The sequence below is a fragment of the Morus notabilis genome, unplaced genomic scaffold (assembly GCF_000414095.1).
Source record: "Morus notabilis unplaced genomic scaffold, ASM41409v2 Scaffold973, whole genome shotgun sequence".
Taxonomy (NCBI): Eukaryota; Viridiplantae; Streptophyta; class Magnoliopsida; order Rosales; family Moraceae; genus Morus; species Morus notabilis.
Genome location: NW_010362556.1, coordinates 45,312 through 63,561, shown reverse-complemented (window position 1 = coordinate 63,561; position 18,250 = coordinate 45,312). Strand labels below are relative to the sequence as shown.

The 18,250-nt window shown below is 31.4% G+C and overlaps 1 non-coding gene across 1 annotated transcript; it reads left to right on the top strand.

The window, feature by feature from the left end:
- Nucleotides 1–17,115: 17,115 nt before the first annotated feature.
- TRNAS-AGA lies at nt 17,116–17,197 on the top strand. Its single transcript has one exon. It is a non-coding gene; the product is annotated as a tRNA-Ser (tRNA).
- Nucleotides 17,198–18,250: the final 1,053 nt, after the last annotated feature.

Sequence of the window (18,250 nt, the reverse complement as noted above, 5' to 3'; positions counted from 1 at the left end):
ACATGTCAAATAAGATGTCCTCTGTCATGCATATGACGTGCAAACTGCAAAGCCGTTTCAGGGATATCTTATCTTATGCATGATTGAGGACATTTCCAAAGAATAATAATGAACATATATAAAGTACAAATAATTTAAGGAGAAAAGTGAATAATGCCAGGTAGACAGATGTAACTCATTTTTCCCTGCCCAACATGTGAACTAATTAATATTGTTCACACTCCACATTTCTCACTGGATCCTACTTAATCTTAAACAGAACTTTCCAGGTGTAGACACCTACCATCAACACCATTGAAAACGTGGAGAAAACGATCAAAGTTGTAAAAAATGAATGCGCCTTTGTACATGTCTAGTTAACCATCATTATCAAATATATAATATGAACCAAACTAATCAGTATACAAAAGAGTATCATATAGTAAATTAAGTTTTGTCATTGTGGATGTTACCCTGAAGTCAGAAATTTTTGTTTGTGGGGTCATAATAATAATAAAAAAATTTTATAATAGAAGAAGTTTATATAAATAAGGTTAATTAAAAGATCAAGTTTTTAATGTCTAATGGGGGTATTCAAGTTTCTAATGTCTATTGGGGGTATTTGTAAATTGATATGAGAAAATACATATTTATATACATTAAAAAAAAAGAAAAAAAAAAAAGAGATGGGGCTTGAACTCCCACTGGGCCATATATTGACTCCGTGGGTGGTTACAAGAGTGAATAGCTCCGTAGGATACGTCAAAAGAGCCGATTGGGCAGAGCGGACTATCTGAAGGACACTGTGATAAAAAAATTCCACTTAAAATCAAGTTTGGGCCCCAAGGAGTTTCTCTCTAATAGAAGCTCTTTACCGTCCTTGTTCGATTTAGGACCGTTAAATTTAATAAAAATTATATTAAATTAAAAAAATATATAAAATATATAATTTTTATTATAAATTTTACAATTAAAAATAAAAACTGCCAATAGTTAATTTTTTTTTAATCTTATTAAAAACTACTCGTCTTTTCAAGGAGCGCCTTGCTTTATGAGGAGAGCCCGAAAAGTATCTCCAGGGTGGCAAATAAGTGTTGTACAAGTGATGTCTTCATTTCGTTGATTTGAGTTTAAAATTTGAATTTTTTTTACAGTAAAAAGTTCTCATAAATAATTATATTTAACTTTTTTGTTACAATAAAAAATTTTCATATAAAATCACATCTCAACTCGAATTCTAAACTCAAATTAACAAAGTGAATGGATCAGAGATTGTAAATGAAGATCACATGCTTAGAAAATTGAGAAAAGGGTGATAGTAAGGGGGGAAAAAGAAAAAGAAAAAGTTGTACGTATTTAATATTGAAACTACTGATATTTTCGTTTTTTTATTTATTTATTTATTAATTTTTTGTTTGTTGAGAAAATTAAAGCAGGAAAAAACTTTGAAATTTCATGTTTTGAAATATGAAGCTTTTCGCTATAGTTTATTTGCAGAAAATGAAAAGCTCATCATCGACTATGGAAGATGGTGGTGGTTGGTTGCAGAAGTCGCTGGTGCATGTGGTTTTGTTGAGGAGACTGCAGGGTGACGTTGCGTTTGCAGTTGGTGGTTGATTTTTTTTCCTTTGTTTTTAATTTTTTTTTTAAAAATTTAAAAACTAGTATACTCCTAAAAGAAAAGGAGCCGACTAGTGCTGGCCTAGTTGGTAAGATTGGGTGGGTTTAAGAGAGAGATCTAATGCTTGAGTCCTGAAAGAAACTAGAAATGTATTAAGAAAAAGAAAGGAAAAAATTAAAGTGCAAGCCAGATTATTCTATTAATAAAAGAGTACTCTCATCTTTCACTAACGACTCTAATTGGATGACCGTTACTTTAATTATAATTGTGTTCAGATACCAATACATTATTGTAGTTGACTTTAATATATTTATACTTTTTAAAACTTTTGATAAATTTACGGAGCTTTTTTTTCTTTCTCTAAATGCTATTTCAATGCTGTAACATTTTGAACATAAGTATCTTTTCCTTAAAATGCTATATCATTTTGAACATAAGTTTCTTTTCTTAAAATATTATATCATTGCTTTCTCTCAAAATGCTATATCATAATAACATAAGTTCTGATTTCCATTCCTTTATGTTTCTTTTATCTTAAAATATTATATCATTGCTTTCTCTCAAAATGCTATATCGTAATAACATAAGTTCTTATTTCCATTCTTTATGTTTCTTTTATCTTAAAATATTATATCATTGCTTTCTCTCAAAATACTATATCGTAATAACATAAGTTCTGATTTCCATTCCTGATCATATTAAAATGTTTATTCTTAAAACAATTCCTTTTCAAAAGCATAGATATATACATAGGTATATACTTGCTTCTCAAATCCTATTAACTTATATGAACTTGACATTCATATTACAAACTTCCAACATACAATGTCAGAATTTTTCTTAACAAAACTATTTAACACTTTAAACTGCTGCGGAAGAATTGTGTGATGTATTCATTCCCTGATCTCCACACTGTTCGTCTACTGCCTTGCCAACAATCCATCAAGTATTTGATGCAGGTTGCTTACTTACAGTATAAATACTCTATAATGATCTTTTGCTCAGCAAGTAGGAATTATTTATCGCAAAACATCTGTAAGTTCACATGACTATATATGCATGAACTGATTATGTTGACTTATGATGTCTTATCAAAGGTTTATTATCTGAATTTATCTTACTTACTGATGGGCCCGAGTGCCCGTACCATTTGTAAGCAATCATCGGGATGTGAGGGTTTGCAAGGTCCTCAACGACACCGTGATTATAATTGAACTGAAAGCCTTCCTTGTGGAGGACTTCTTTTTTTCTTTTCTCTATCTCCCTTGCGGAGTCTAATTACCTCCCTAGCGAAGGCTGGTAGGGCACTCAACTGAAATTATTCTTATAAGCTCATCTTGACTTATTAAGGTGTATGCAATATGACATAGCATAGCATACTATTACTATAATATGAAATATACTCAAATATATATAATTCATGTGTACTGTTTAAGTGTATGCAGTATGACATGGCATAGCTGTCACAACCCCAAGGATAGGGCCGTGATTATTGGGGTTTAATTTAAAATTAAACTTAATTAAACTGGACTGTTTAACCAAATCACAAAATAATTACATAAATATCAATATAGTTTGCTCCGGAGACTTTCTTTCACAAATAATATTTAGAACAGTCTATTAAGTCCAAGAAAAATAGTACAACTCAGGGACAATGTCGACCAATACAGTTTGCATACAGAAATACAGTACATCTCAGAATTTAAAACCGTAAATCCGAAACAAACGTACCGCTTCGAATCTCGCATCTTCAATCCATTGGCATCCACTTGTCACGTTGCAAATCTAAACCGCTAACTCTGGAGGAGGGGTTTAAAACATTAAAAACATAATAAAAGTGAGCGGAAGGCCTAGTAGGATATAATCTTATAAAACATTTTAAATAAAGGTACTCACGGTCCGAAGATATATACCCGGAACCGATCATCCATTTTTAAAGAGGAAATACTCACATAGTAGAAAACATATGTCTAATGAAAGTGGGCAGCTCATCATACCACTGCGCAAGAAGCGGTGAAATGTCTGTCTAGTGAAAAGTGCAGAGCCATAGTTCCACTAAGCAAGAAGTGGATCCGTACGGGTTTCGGGACCTGCCCCCAAGAATGTGATTCCCACATCCCGATCTCTGAGGCCACCATGCTGTGTATCATTTCTTAAGATATTTCATTTTAAGAAATGATACTATTTAAAATCTCATTTCCAAAATCATTGGAAAACTTAATAGCATTCTCATGCTATTCCTTTGAAATCATTTTCTTTAAACATGTTTTGTTTTAAAACATTTTCATGGCCAAAATCATTTAAAATGAGGCTAACAAGGATATGGACAAGAATATCCTACCTCTCAGATGTCAAACCTGGGCTAGCCTTCCGTTCTCCTAGCCTCCGCTTTTCTTAAAGCTTTAATACTTGACCTTCTCCACTAGCTCAAATTAATTGATGGAGCATTGTTTCCCTTTGCTCCCATTTTTGGTTTTTTTTTTCTTCCCTGTTTCAGCAGGGAACTCCAAGAGAGAGAGAGAAACCCAGAGAGAGACAGAGCAAGGGAGAGAGAAAGGCCGGCGGGAGAAAGCCCGGAGAAGGAAGTGGCTAGCGGTGAAGGAAAAAAAGGAAAAGAAAGAAAAGAGAGAAGGGGCTGGGGGAGGGGCTGCACGGGGGGAAAAAGGAAGGGGAAAAAGAAAAGAAAAAAAAAGAAAAATTAAAAAGAAAAGAAAAGGAAAAGAAAAAAGAAAAGAAAAGGGAAAAAAAGAAAAATGGAAAAAAAAGAAAAATGCATTAAAATTTAAGTGTATTTTCAAAAACTTTTGGGGTGAAAATTAAAAAATTGAAAGTAATTTATAAGTCCTTAAAATAACTCGAAACTTAATCTTTAATCACAAGATTAATTAGAAAAAAATTAATTTTAGGCACACTAATATACACAATTAACATTATTAAACACGTTTAATTCTGGAGGGCGTTACAATAGCATACTATAACATGAAATATACTTAAACATATATAATTCATGTGTACTATTTTATTTCAAAATTATTTATACTGCAGGCGAGATTCCAACTTACTTGGTTTATAAAGCTAGAATCCTCTATTCGCCACACAACATGTTCTCTTTCTTGCTTGTTTCTAAGAATAAACACCAATTAAGAGTGTGAGATTAACTATCACTTACTATTCTATTTTAGCAAACTCGTAAGCAAGTCTAATTTCTCTACTTCTGGCTTTCTTTCTCTTTTCTACCTTAAAGGATTGAAAAACCTTGTTTCAAGTTTAAAGATTAGGTTTATTGAATCTTCATAACCTTACTTTTCATTAAACAAGGTCTCAACTCGAAATACTTTCTTGAGATTATACTTCGAGTTCTTTAACGAACTTCTCTGTTTAACACTAAAACTGTTTTAATAGTTTTGGGGTGTTTTCTATGAAAATAGTTTAAAGCTTCTATTTAGAACTAAAACTAAGTTTAACTTCAAATTCTCAAACTAAATTCAGGGAAAGTTTTGCCTGATTTTCTGTGTTACCCGAGCTATCATTGGCTCGTTTTATCCGTTGTTTCAACTCTTAAACATAACCCACAATCTTTCTCATACTATTTTATCATCTTAGAAACCATACTCTAGGGTTTCATCGAAATTCTCACAAGGATTTCCATAACCAAAAGCTGCTAGAAACATAATCTAACAACCAAAAATATATCCTTTAATCACTAAGTTTTCAATTCCTTTAACAATTGAAATTCAATCATAACTGAAATCTCACCTTAAAAGAATGAAGAACAAACTCCGGAATTACTAATCCTCAGTAGTTTTGTCGATCTCCACTTAAAATCCGCTTTTCCTCACTTTTGATGAAATTTTTTTCTTCTCTCTCTTGGATGAACACTCACTGGTTTTTGGCATGAAAAAGTGAGCATTTAATTGTATTTTTACACTTAAAAACCGTGGAGGAAGTAAATATTGTTTTATGTAGATAGACGAGTTATGCAATGAAAGTAAAGTATACGAGACAATGAGGCTATGCATAGCAACCTCAAGTCACAAGGTATGCATAATGTATCTAAAATGTTATATCATTAATGGCATGCATAGCAAAAATGTTATTGCATAATGTATCTAAAATGTTATAACTTTAATGGCATGCATAGTAAAAATGTTATTACATTAAAGGCATATGAATGGTAATGACATGCGAATGATAGGTTAAATACATGACCACAAGTAAGGAGAATAAGTTTAACGTTTTAAAATAAAAGTTTAAATTGTTTTCAGGATAGTAATTTTTGATATTCGAGTTTTATAAAAATTACTGAACGAAGTTTTATTCCGCTAAAGGTTATTAGAATCAATTTTACTATTGAAGAAAAAAAATTAGTCTGAATTTTTAAGAGGTTATAATTAAAAAAGTAGTAAAAAATAGGAAATGCTAAGTATGAATGTAGAATAGATGACTGAAAGTTAAGAGTTGTCACAATTAGATTATTAAGGTGACGTTTGTTTTAAGAATTCTGCTTGGTTTAGGATTATGATTCTTAATTCTATTACAGTATTTTTCTCTCATAAAAAATTTAAATTTTAAATATTAGAATCATAAATTATAATTTTGATCTTATGAACCAAATGTCACCTACGTAAAAGTTACTTTTACTTGCTCTATCGGTAGAGTAAAAATAGAGGACGCACCATAATGGCTACACAAAACCATCCCAAAGTTTTTGTGCATGGCTTTGACCTCTAGCCAAAACATTGAATACAAAGAAAAGAAAAAAAAAAAAAAAACTCTGGAGAGCACATTTAGGGAGAAATCCAGTACTCGAAAGCCAGGGAAAAAAATAAAAAATAAAAAGCTAGAATCAATTTTACTATTGAAGAAAAAAAATTAGTCTGAATTTTTAAGAGATTATAATTAAAAAAGTAGTAAAAAATAAGAAATTCTAAGTATGAATGTAGAATAGATGACTGAAAGTTAAGGGTTGTCACAATTAGATTATTAAGGTGACGTTTGTTTTAAGAATTCTGCTTGGTTTAAGATTATGATTCTTAATTCTACTACAGTGTTTTTCTCTCATAAAAAATTTAAATTTCAAATATTAGAATCATAAATCATAATTTTGAACTTATAAACCAAATGTCACCTAAGTAAAAGTTACTTTTACTTGCTCTATCGGTAGAGTAAAAATAGAGGACGCACCATAATGGCTACACAAAACCATCCCAAAGTTTTTGTGCATGGCTTTGACCTCTAGCCAAAACATTGAATACAAAGAAAAAAAAAAAAAAAAAAAAACTCTGGAGAGCACATTTAGGGAGAAATCCAGTACTCGTAAGCCAGGGAAAAAAATAAAAAAATAATAAGCCAACTCTTATTTGCAATTCAATACTTCTTATCTCTTATCTCCACTTAAGATCTTTTAGGTCCAGGCTTTCTTGGCAGCTATTGAAAGGGTGAATTTGATAAAAATTAAGTTAAAGTAATCCACATTAGTAAGCCAATTAACTACAGGAAAAAGAGAGAACTTTGATCAACAAATCATCAATAGTCGAAATAAATGGTTTTTGCTTTATATAAGCAATTATTTTTAGTCAGTATTTGAAAAATATCCTATATGTGGTTATGTAGTAGTGCTTCGAGTCTCAAAGTTAAGCAAGCTATTAATATATAACTAACATTTTTTGCTTTATATAAGCAATTATTTTTAGTCAGTATTTGAAAAATATCCAATATGTGGTTATGTAGTAGTGCTTCGAGTCTCAAAGTTAAGCAAGCTATTAATATATAACTAACAATTAACTGGAGAATTCACTAATACAATGTCGTGAACGCCGTTAGTGAAAGCACAAAACATTTTTTCCATACAATATTGTGAACGCCATTATGAAAGCACCAAACATATATAGTAGTAGGTGGAGGTTTAATTCCAGTCGAGCGAATCTTTTTTTTTTTTTTTTTTTTTTTTTTTTTTTTTTTTTTTTTTTTTTTCTCTTCTTTGTATTCTTTTTGTTATATCTTTCATTGAGGTTGACAAATTTCACGGCCCAACACTCTTAAATCTAAGCATATGTTTAGTTCACATTTTGAACAGCAATTCAAACTTTTTACTATAATGTCTTCTATTACGGAAATTTAAATTTCTATTTAAATCTATAACTAAATGCCATAATAAGTCGATAATATGCGTGCATGATGTCAAAGTACATATTAGAATGAGGCATATATTGCTATAACCATGAACCAACAATTATCCTAAGAAAGCGATGAGGTTGTGGACCCAAAAACTAAAAAAAGAATAGTTTAACATCACTTCATTTAAGTCAACTTATGACATTATCGTATATATGCTTCAATTTAACACATTTCGATTAAACTTGTCCTAATGCGCTCCCATAACATGTCATCTTCTGAAACTATTCTGATCCGTAGTCAGACGCCTAGTCCTTTTCCCAGAAATGACCAAATTAATTAAAAACAAGCAATCAAAATTTGTTTATTTTTGTTTTTGTAACAAGTTTATAACGTGGACACTGCAGCGTTTAAGACATCATTAATTAGTCTGATTACATGTAAAAAAAAATGGTCAAATCTCTGCTATAAGTTCCTTTTATTACATCTTATTTACCATTAATGATTATCCATTGAAAACTTTAATGAAACATGATCTAATTTAAGCTAATTTGGCAAATCGATGTTGGTGAAAGTACTCTATTATATGAAGGAATTGGGGACAAGGAACCCATGAAAATGAGATGTATATATATAGCAAAGAGCTTGAGCAGGTATTTTACTTGGCAATGGCATATCCTATTCTCTCGCCATTGGCATATCCAAATTTAGGTGCGAATCAGTTGTCTGATAAAAGGGCCACTGTAGTTATGACTGAAGCAGGTCGAGCTCTGGGCACGAACCGGGGGATTCTCGAGGTTGAGGAATCACAGTGCAGTCCCCCTTTGGCAAGGAAGAACATGCAACCATGGACACTTGATCTGCTTTGCCAAGGGAGAATTGCCCTGCCATTCCCTCCCACCGTTACTTTGTTCTTTTCCAAATTCAAATTCTTTTACTATAGTATTTTATCTTATAAAAATTTAAATTTAACATTTTTTTGCTACAATAATTTTCTCTTACATAAACTTTTTTCGCTATACATCAGCTATAATTGATCAGCTTAATTTGCATGCCTTGTATGCAATATAGAAGAGATAAATATATATAGATCTCTTCCTTGTTCATTTTTTCTTGATGATTCATGAGCTGATTTCTGTTTGGTTTTTGGTGTAATTGTGTTGGGCGTGTGGCTTCAAATCAAGCCCACAAAGCATGTTTTTAGGTTTGGGCCCAAGGTCCATATCTTTCCCTTTGTTTTAGTGCTGCGGCAGGTTTGCCGATTTTCACTTGGAGAAAGCAGTATATATGTTTTATGTGTATGTTAGAGCTGCAAGAGTGATAGCAGAGAGTGTTTTCCCATTGATACACAGTTTTCTCTTTTTGTTTCTTTTGAGTGAGATTTGATCAGAGAATTTATTTTTTTAGTATTTAGTATTCTTGCTTTTGTGTTGAGAGATTTTGGGTGTATTCGGGATTTAGGTGGTGAGAGATATTTGACAAGTTTTTGTAATCTCCATTGGTTATAGTGGAATTTCTTCGCCGTTTCTGTTCGTAGACGTAAGCCAAAACCGAACCACATTAAATCCTTTTGTTCTTTGAATTTTTCTACTATTCATATTTTGTTTTGAATCCATTTAATTTGACGTTTGGCACAACAATTGGTATCAGAGCTTTGGTTTATTTGTCAAATTATTTTGAGATTTATGACATCCACAATGACGACAAAGTATGAAATTACAAAATTCGACGGGAAGAATGATTTCAGTCTTTGGCGTGTCAAGATGCGAGCCCTATTAGTTCAGCAAGGGTTGCTTAAGGCGCTAAACGGCAAGGAGGCTTTACCGGCAATGTTATCAAATGATGCGAAAGAAGACCTCTTAGAAAGGGCACACAATGCTATTCAGTTGTCGTTGGCAGACGAGGTGTTGCGTGAGGTTATTGACGAGACTACTGCTGCTGGGTTGTGGCTTAAGCTTGAAAGTCTGTATATGACTAAGTCTCTCACCAATCGGCTCTATCTGAAATAGCGTTTGTACACTCTTCGCATGTCAGAAGGTACATCTATTCAAAGTCATCTTGATGAATTTAATAGAATTATTCTGGATTTGAAGAATATTGATGTGAAAATTGATGACGATGATTAGGCATTAATTTTGTTGTGTTCTTTACCTCGTTCGTATGAGCACTTTGTTGATACTATGTTATATGGTAGAGACACTATTTCTTTGGAAGATGTTAAGGCGTCTTTGAATTCTAAAGAACTGAAGAAAAAGGTGTTTGAATTCCACTAGACTAAGAGGTTCTCCCTTGCTTTTGTGTTTTAGTTTAGTGTTTGTAGTAAAGGCGGTGATTTTCCCACCAGACACTCATTTAGTGTTTTTTTTAGTGTTAGATTTTAGTGATCGGCTTAAGGCCGTTATTTGGCTAGATTTAGTTTGGTGGGTGGAATTTGTTTTCGCTCTACTCTTTGCAGGAGATTTTCTCCGTTGTTAGGAGATTTAGTGTTTTTTTTAGTGTTAGATTTTAGTGATCGGCTTAAGGCCGTTAGTTATTTGGCTTGATTTAGTTTGGTGGGTGGAATTTGTTTTCGCTCTAGTCTTTGTAGGAGATTTTCTCCGTTGTTAGGAGTGGGAGTCGCTTCAGCATTTTTTGAGTGGACTAATTACCTCTGTGGCGTCCCATTGGTATGTTGTGGACTTTGGCTCCACTGACTGGTCTTCTAGTTGTTGGTTTTTCCAATTGCTTTCCAGTTATCATTTTTGTGGGTTTCATTCCTCTGTTTGTAATCGCTAGTCCTTTTGTGACTTTTTAATATTATGCCTCATTTTATTAAAAAAAAATACAAATACAAATATGGTTATGGGCATATGTATAACAGTATTATAAATTATATGATCATTTATAAGTATTAACTTGGGTGATTATCGATATCTATACTATAATATAGAAGAACTGGGTGAAGAGGGCTTAATTTTTGTACTTCAACTTATTTTTGAATCAAACAAATTAATGTTCAAAATTACTTCTTTTTTCAAATTACTTTAATACGATTAATGCCTTAGATCAATCTATATGGCTCATATATTATTTTGAGATCACGCCATTATTCAACTTGGTCATACATTCATTTTTTTCATCAAAGAGTATACAAATACAACCACTTTTCATATGTCATCAATTTACCTAATCTTTTTTGGAGTCAAGCAATAATTGGGAATAATTCTATTAAGTTGGCTAACAAAATATACAAAAATTCAATTTCTAACTCTTCTTTATCTTTATTCAAAAAGATATTTGGCAAAAAATAATTCGCCTTGTAGATTATTAAAAAAACTAACCAAATTGAAAAAGTTGTACATCTCTGCCAACTTATGTTTAATATAATTAGTTCTTTTAATTGTAATTTTATATTTTTCATCTATATTTTCATTACAGAATATGCATGCTTGAAGACTAAAACTTATAATAGATGCCTAAAACCTCTTAGTCTAGTGGCATTAGGACGGGGTTTAGGGAAAAATTGCGCTGTATTTTATATATAAAAAAAACTTATAATAGAAGTTTTTTTTTTTCTTTTCGAATATTGATAAAAAATGGTGCTTAGTAAATTTTTTGTATACATTTGTTGTATTTTTTAGAAAAATAAATGCAACTTGAAACACATGCCTAAGCCACGTGCCCAAGCTTTTTTTTTTTAACAAAAGTTTTTCAGAATTATCATCAGTGTAACACTTTGTCTTCCGATTTAATTCAATATGATATGACAATAAATAAAGCAAAACAATAAAATAAAATTTTTAATTTTACTCTTCTAATTAATTAATTAAAAGAAAATTACTTAAAAAGTTTTAATTTTAATTTGTAGTATTTTTTTCAAGAACATCTAGGATTACTAAAATATCCTTAAATTATGTAATATGAGCCACTTTTCTATTAGAAAACTGATGAAAGGAGCATTTTTGCTAACAATGCGTAATTTAAGAAGAACGAGTGTTACGTTTTAAAGATTGAAAGGTAAAGTGTTACACGAGAATTTTTGTAATTAATCCCTTTTTAATAAATGATAAGAAGAAACAACTAGCATGAAGACCCAAAAAGATATCCTAAATGGCTTGGCATCCCCTAAAACCACTATCTCACACTAAACTCCTTCAGTAATACTAAAATAACTTTCGGGCGATTATTAAGAACTATATATTTTAGGCTTCTATGCCTTGCAATGTATATTTGTAGCTTATTCTGCTGTTGGAAGATAATAGAATCATTGGAAGACCAAAAATTACCTCTTATTGCATGCTGGATCCGGACACGATGGATACTAAATACAGCAATGTACATAATCGAACAGTATGAATTGCGGGGCAAATCTCCTTTGGCAGTGGGCTAAACTCGTTTTCTATAATAATTAATGGGTGAAAAAATTCAAAAAAAAAAAAAAGAAAAGAAAAAGTGATGTGCATTAATATTATTATGAGTTCGCCACCTGCCAAAGGAGAACTTACCCAGTAATTCATGCGTGCATCCTTCTAGATCTCTTCGAAAGTGATCTTAATTTGCCGATGAACAGTTCAAATAGCAGTTATGTATTTATAACTGATGAGAAAAGTCGTTACTTTTCCTGCAAACTGGATATTCTCGCACATATGCTATTATGTTTGGGAGCGACACCTCGCTCAATTACGGTTTCAAGTTTCACTAATTTTGACCACACAAAGATATATATATATATATGTACACATATACTGTTTTCAGCTTAATTGTATGCATACAACAAATTAATAATCACCTGATCTCACATAATAGGGGAACGGTATGCAGAGAAAGGCGTGAGAATAAATATCTGCAGGTTATTTACGTATTATAATCAACCTTCTATTAATTCATAACGCAGTAGTGATACTAGGTTTAAATTTTTAAATCTTTTGTATGGATTTATAAAATGAGACAGTATTGACTTAATAAAAAAATAACACATTCAACTAGGTTGGAATTTACTAATGAATGTAAAACAGAGATACTAACTACAGTTTACCCAGTATTATTCCATATGTCTCATCAAATCAGTTATATAAACTTTTTAGTGAGTGATTTTTTCCTATATATATATATATTCTTTGTACTACTATTTTATTTTTGAAAGGGAATTTCATTAAAATGAAGCTATCAATGATGTATTTATAAATTTTCAACCATAGTTAGTACGTTCCCAGAAAAGAGAAAAAAGAATAAATTTTCAACCCTTGAAGCCTCAAGGATAAGATGATCATTTGCTATCCAGTACTATACTTGAAAGGAAGCATCATCCATAGATAGCGACTAGCGAGATAGAAGATGAAATTAAAGCACAAAACATTAATGAAGGAAGATTCAGCGGAATGTTCTCTTTTTATGCCAAAATCTGGCATTGTATATATATGTTGACGTGTGCTCATATGCACACATGTTTCCAAATTATCTTTCTAGACTACTTAATTTGTACATATATAACAAGTTGAAGCCATTATCTGTAACATATATATATATATATATATATGTAGTATATTTGAAATTAGTAACATATAGATTTGCACCACAAAATATAGTTAATATTTGTATTTGTTACGTATGATGAATCAAAATATAGATAACAAACATATGATGAATCAAAGATCTTAAGCTTTTTATATATAATGGTTCATGGTAATTAGTTGAACTATATATCATATCATGCATTAAACTTTCGAAAAAGGGATAATGCAGGCAAGAATCTCACCATATTCGTGGAGGAAAGATGTCAAAACCCTCAAAGTGAAAAGATAAATGAATGTGTAAGTTGAACAGAGGTGAGAAAATTTGGACCACAATCACCAGCTGATTGAGAAAGGTAAATCTTTATGGGCTTGTTTATTTCATGCGTTTAAACTCATGATTTTGATTATACTACAGTGTTTTTTTCTCGTAAAAAATTTAAATTTCAAATGTCAAAATTAAAAATCACTGGTTGAAACATATGAACCAAACAGACCCTATAATATTACAAAAAGAATTGATTCAGCATATGCTATGTACTCCTCGGGATATACGAGAACCTTCTCTTTTGTAAATTTCTTCATTTTTCCAACTTTTGAGTGTCTGATATTGAAAGAATCATGTTCAGGAAAGGTTGGCATATTCAAAACTGAAGGTGTAAACTTAGCACTAAAAGGGTCTCTCCTCTACTTTCTTTTTTAGTTTTATTTTATTTTTTAAGTTTTAGTTTTGTAAGACCTTTTCCTTATTTTCTTCTTTTAATAAATTTTCTGCCTTCTAAAAATAAAAAAATAAATAAAAATGCCCTGCAATTTACTCTCATAACTAAGCTAGCTAGCTATAAGCTTGATATCAACACTCGCATGCTACGGAAGTGAAAAGATAAATGAATGTGTAAGTTGAACAGAGGTGAGAAAATTTGGACCACAATCACCAGCTGATTGAGAAAGGTAAATCTTTCTGGGCTTATTTATTTTATGCGTTTAAACTCATGATTTTGATTATACTACAGTGTTTTTTTCTCATAAAAAATTTAAATTTCAAATGTCAAAATTAAAAATCACTGGTTGAAACATATAAACCAAACAGACCCTATAATATTACAAAAAGAATTGATTCAGCATATGCTATGTACTCCTCGGGATATACGAGAACCTTCTCTTTTGTAAATTTCTTCATTTTTCCAACTTTTGAGTGTCTGATATTGAAAGAATCATGTTCAGGAAAGGTTGGCATATTCAAAACTGAAGGTGTAAATTTAGCACTAAAAGGGTCTCTCCTCTACTTTCTTTTTAAGTTTTAGTTTTGTAAGACCTTTTCCTTATTTTCTTCTTTTAATAAATTTTTTGCCTTCTAAAAAAAAAAAAATAAATAAAAATGCCCTGCAATTTACTCTCATAACTAAGCTAGCTAGCTATAAGCTTGATATCAACACTCGGATGCTACGGGATGCTGCCAAATTAAAACCAAGTACTTTTCCTCTTATATATAATAAGCTGTCTATATGTATTGATCAGTTTAAAGGAAACGAATTCCTTAATATTGAATAGGCTAGCTGTTTATATTGTATATGCTAATCCATTCATGCAAAAAAGAAAAAAAAAATGCTAGTTTTCATTTTATATATGTTTCTCAGAAAAGTGGATATACCATATAAGAATTGATCATCTAACAAAGTGGTCCATGCAGGTAATGTATGTTGTCTATCCTTTGAACAAAAGTTGACCACACACACACACACACATACACATATATATATATATATATATATGTATATATATGTACACCTCACACAAAGATAATATAAACAGGCTTAGTTAATCTTTTTGACGAGTCTGATCTCGTAATTAGCAAAAGTACTGGTGGTTTTGCCTTGTCCATGAAGATTATTGACAACGACGTAACCTGAACACGACAATATGTATTATTTATTAACATTAGAGCTGAATTGAAGAACGCTATTAAGTGCATGACTGGATAGTTTCCTTGGTACGTTTTCTCTGTCGGAAATTAGGGAAACTCATAATCCCAAAACCGTACTGCTTTGTACGAAACCTAACTACTTCATGTATCTGGTGTAATAATCCACTAATCATAAGCTCAATAAAAAGATATATATTATGTGGCAGACACATTCTTGTATTTTTCTTTTGTTTATATATATATATATATATATAAACAAAAGAAAAAAAAAATATATATATATATATGAACAATGTATTATATGCATGATATCATGCATATATGCCTTTTTCTTAAATTAATTATAAGTAGCCTAGCTATATCTCATTTGAATTAATTAAAAACCAATACAATAATCGTAATTAATAGATCTCCGTCAATTTGGCCAAGGAGAAAAGCATTTAGATGAAACATTGCTTAAGGAAAAAGTACAGAGAAGAGACTATATATATATATAGAAGAGACTATATATATATATATATATATATATATATATATATACACACACACACACACACACACATTTAGAAATATCTCGGACATGTAACAGAAACATTTTTTCTTTCTTCAAAAGAAAAAGGAAAGGCATAAGAAAACATAAGGGAGAAAAAAAAAGGGGGAATTAGGGGAAGGGGGACCATGACAGCAATAGCACAGAAGTAGTGAAGAAGATGGAGAGGAATGATCCGTGGCATATGCCATTTCTCTACCACGGAATATCCATATGCATTATGCGAATTCCACCGTATAAAATGAACTTGCAAGGCTACTGAATTCCTGCAACGCAAAATACGTACGTACATGAACGATTATATGGTGATCATGATCAGCAATATTTAAGCTGGATGTTTCAAGGTGGAGAAGAATGACAGTGCGATTCTCCTTTGGCAGAGCGTGTAACAATATTGCCACAATATTAATATTATTACTAATTTGGCACTACTTTCTGCCAAAGGAGAATTGCCCTGCCATTCAATGCCACTGCTACCACTTAATTACCTGCCCTATTAATGGTACTTTTCATTCTCTCTATTTTGTCTAATAGTTTATTACTCTTTGCTTTATAGTATTGGCTTGACGTACTTTTTTTTTATTATATAATGTGTGTGGGGCAGGCATAGTTGAAAGGAGTACTAGTTAAAAAGTAGTAGGCCCCGGGATCATCATTATGTGAAGCCTAGCTATAAAATGTCACGAATATGAGAGCACCATGAGATAAGTGCAGTTTGTATCGCCAAGAATGAGGCTTCTCAATTTCAGCTAGAGCTTTTTTATTGTCTTTTAGAGTCATTTAAGCTAATGCTGCATTTTATATTTGTGAACTAATCTTATCGAACTTTCTATTTACAAAATATGTGTGTGTGTGTGTAGATATATATTATCATATACATAAATATATACATATATATATATATATATTTTGTTATCCGTTTGAAGCGATCATATTTCATGGATGCTTGCAAACCATATATATATAAATGATATATATATATATACATACATACATATATATATATATATATATATGCTTGTTTTGTTTCAAATATAGTTAGCTCATTTCATTCAAAACAAAAAAAAATTTATAGTTAGCTGATCAAGGTCAAAATGCTCTCAAGGTGTTGTGAAAAAAATTGATCGGTTAGTTCAAGCAATTAGCAAGATTATTCATCAAATCCCAAATAAACCATGAAGGTGGCATACAATGTAGTTCCGGCTTTTGCATCCAAATATTCAAGAAATAAATATGGGAATCATAAAAATCCTCAAATCTCCATGCTTTCCACCGTAAACATCTTTTGTGTTGTGCAAGATCAATAAATGGAATTTTCTGGTTACCATATTGTGCATTATTCATACATCACCTTGCGATCACTTTGATTTTCATAGCGCTGATGAGAACCAGAACATTTAAAACATATATAACAGTTAAACATGCTTTCATAGATGGAGTGGGCGTGCCGGAGTGGTTATCGGGCATGACTAGAAATCATGTGGGCTTTGCCCGCGCAGGTTCGAATCCTGCCGCTCACGTTTTGGGAACAAATTTTTGAATCTATGATAAAAACGTGTTTCTTGTAATTTGATTTGTTTTTATTTATTATTTATTTTTTTATTTTTATTTTTTGGTTTTGGTTTTGGTTTTGGTTTTCTTTTTTTGTTTAAGGGATAATTCAGAGACCAGAGTTAAGCCATTGCTGAGAGGGACCAAAAATGATTTACAGTACAACAAATTTCTTTCACATGATTGGCGTGGGATAGTGTTTACATAAAGTAATTGTTTTTGTTTTTGTTTTTGTTTTTTTTTAAGGGATAATTCAGGGTTAAGCCATTGCTGAGAGGGATCAAAAATGATTTTCAGCACAAAAAATTTCTTTCACATGATTGGCGTCGGATAGTGTTTACATAAACTAATTTTAATTCAGAATATAAAGTCCTTTGAAGGCTTCGAAGAACCAAATTATTTACAAGAGTTCTACATATGTCTCAGCTGCTTTATATATGCTCCATTCATGCATGCATATTTGAGTGTAGTGTGTTGTTTGATAAAGTCCAGGATTCACATACTCAAAATAACGATCATGACAGAAAAGTAATTGACAAGGAAGAAAAGATAATTGAATGCAAACGTTCCAAAAATTCTATAATACATGGCAAGCCGTTAGAAACAAATATGGCTATTTGTTCAGCAATATCTAAAGGATTCCATATTTCTAGAATAAAGAAGACATAGTTTTAGGAGCTGATTTTTTTCTTACCGTTGTGTACCATTAAATGACCTTATTATGCTTCTTGTATATATATTCTTGTTCGTGCATCTTGCTGAACAATGAAAAAGAGTGAATAGAATTATATTTCAATTCATTGCTTTCTTCTTCTTGTTTCTATTTCTTATTTCAAAAATTCTTTATGGTATCAGAGATGATGGCAAGCTCTGCTTCAAAAAATTCTCATGATGAACCCAACCTCACCATACAGATTTTCTATCATTGTGCTAGTCTTGTTTCTATAAAATATAACGACCCGCACCTTACCTGGTATGATATTGTCCGTTTTGAGTCTGAGTCCGCATGGACTTCACCCCAA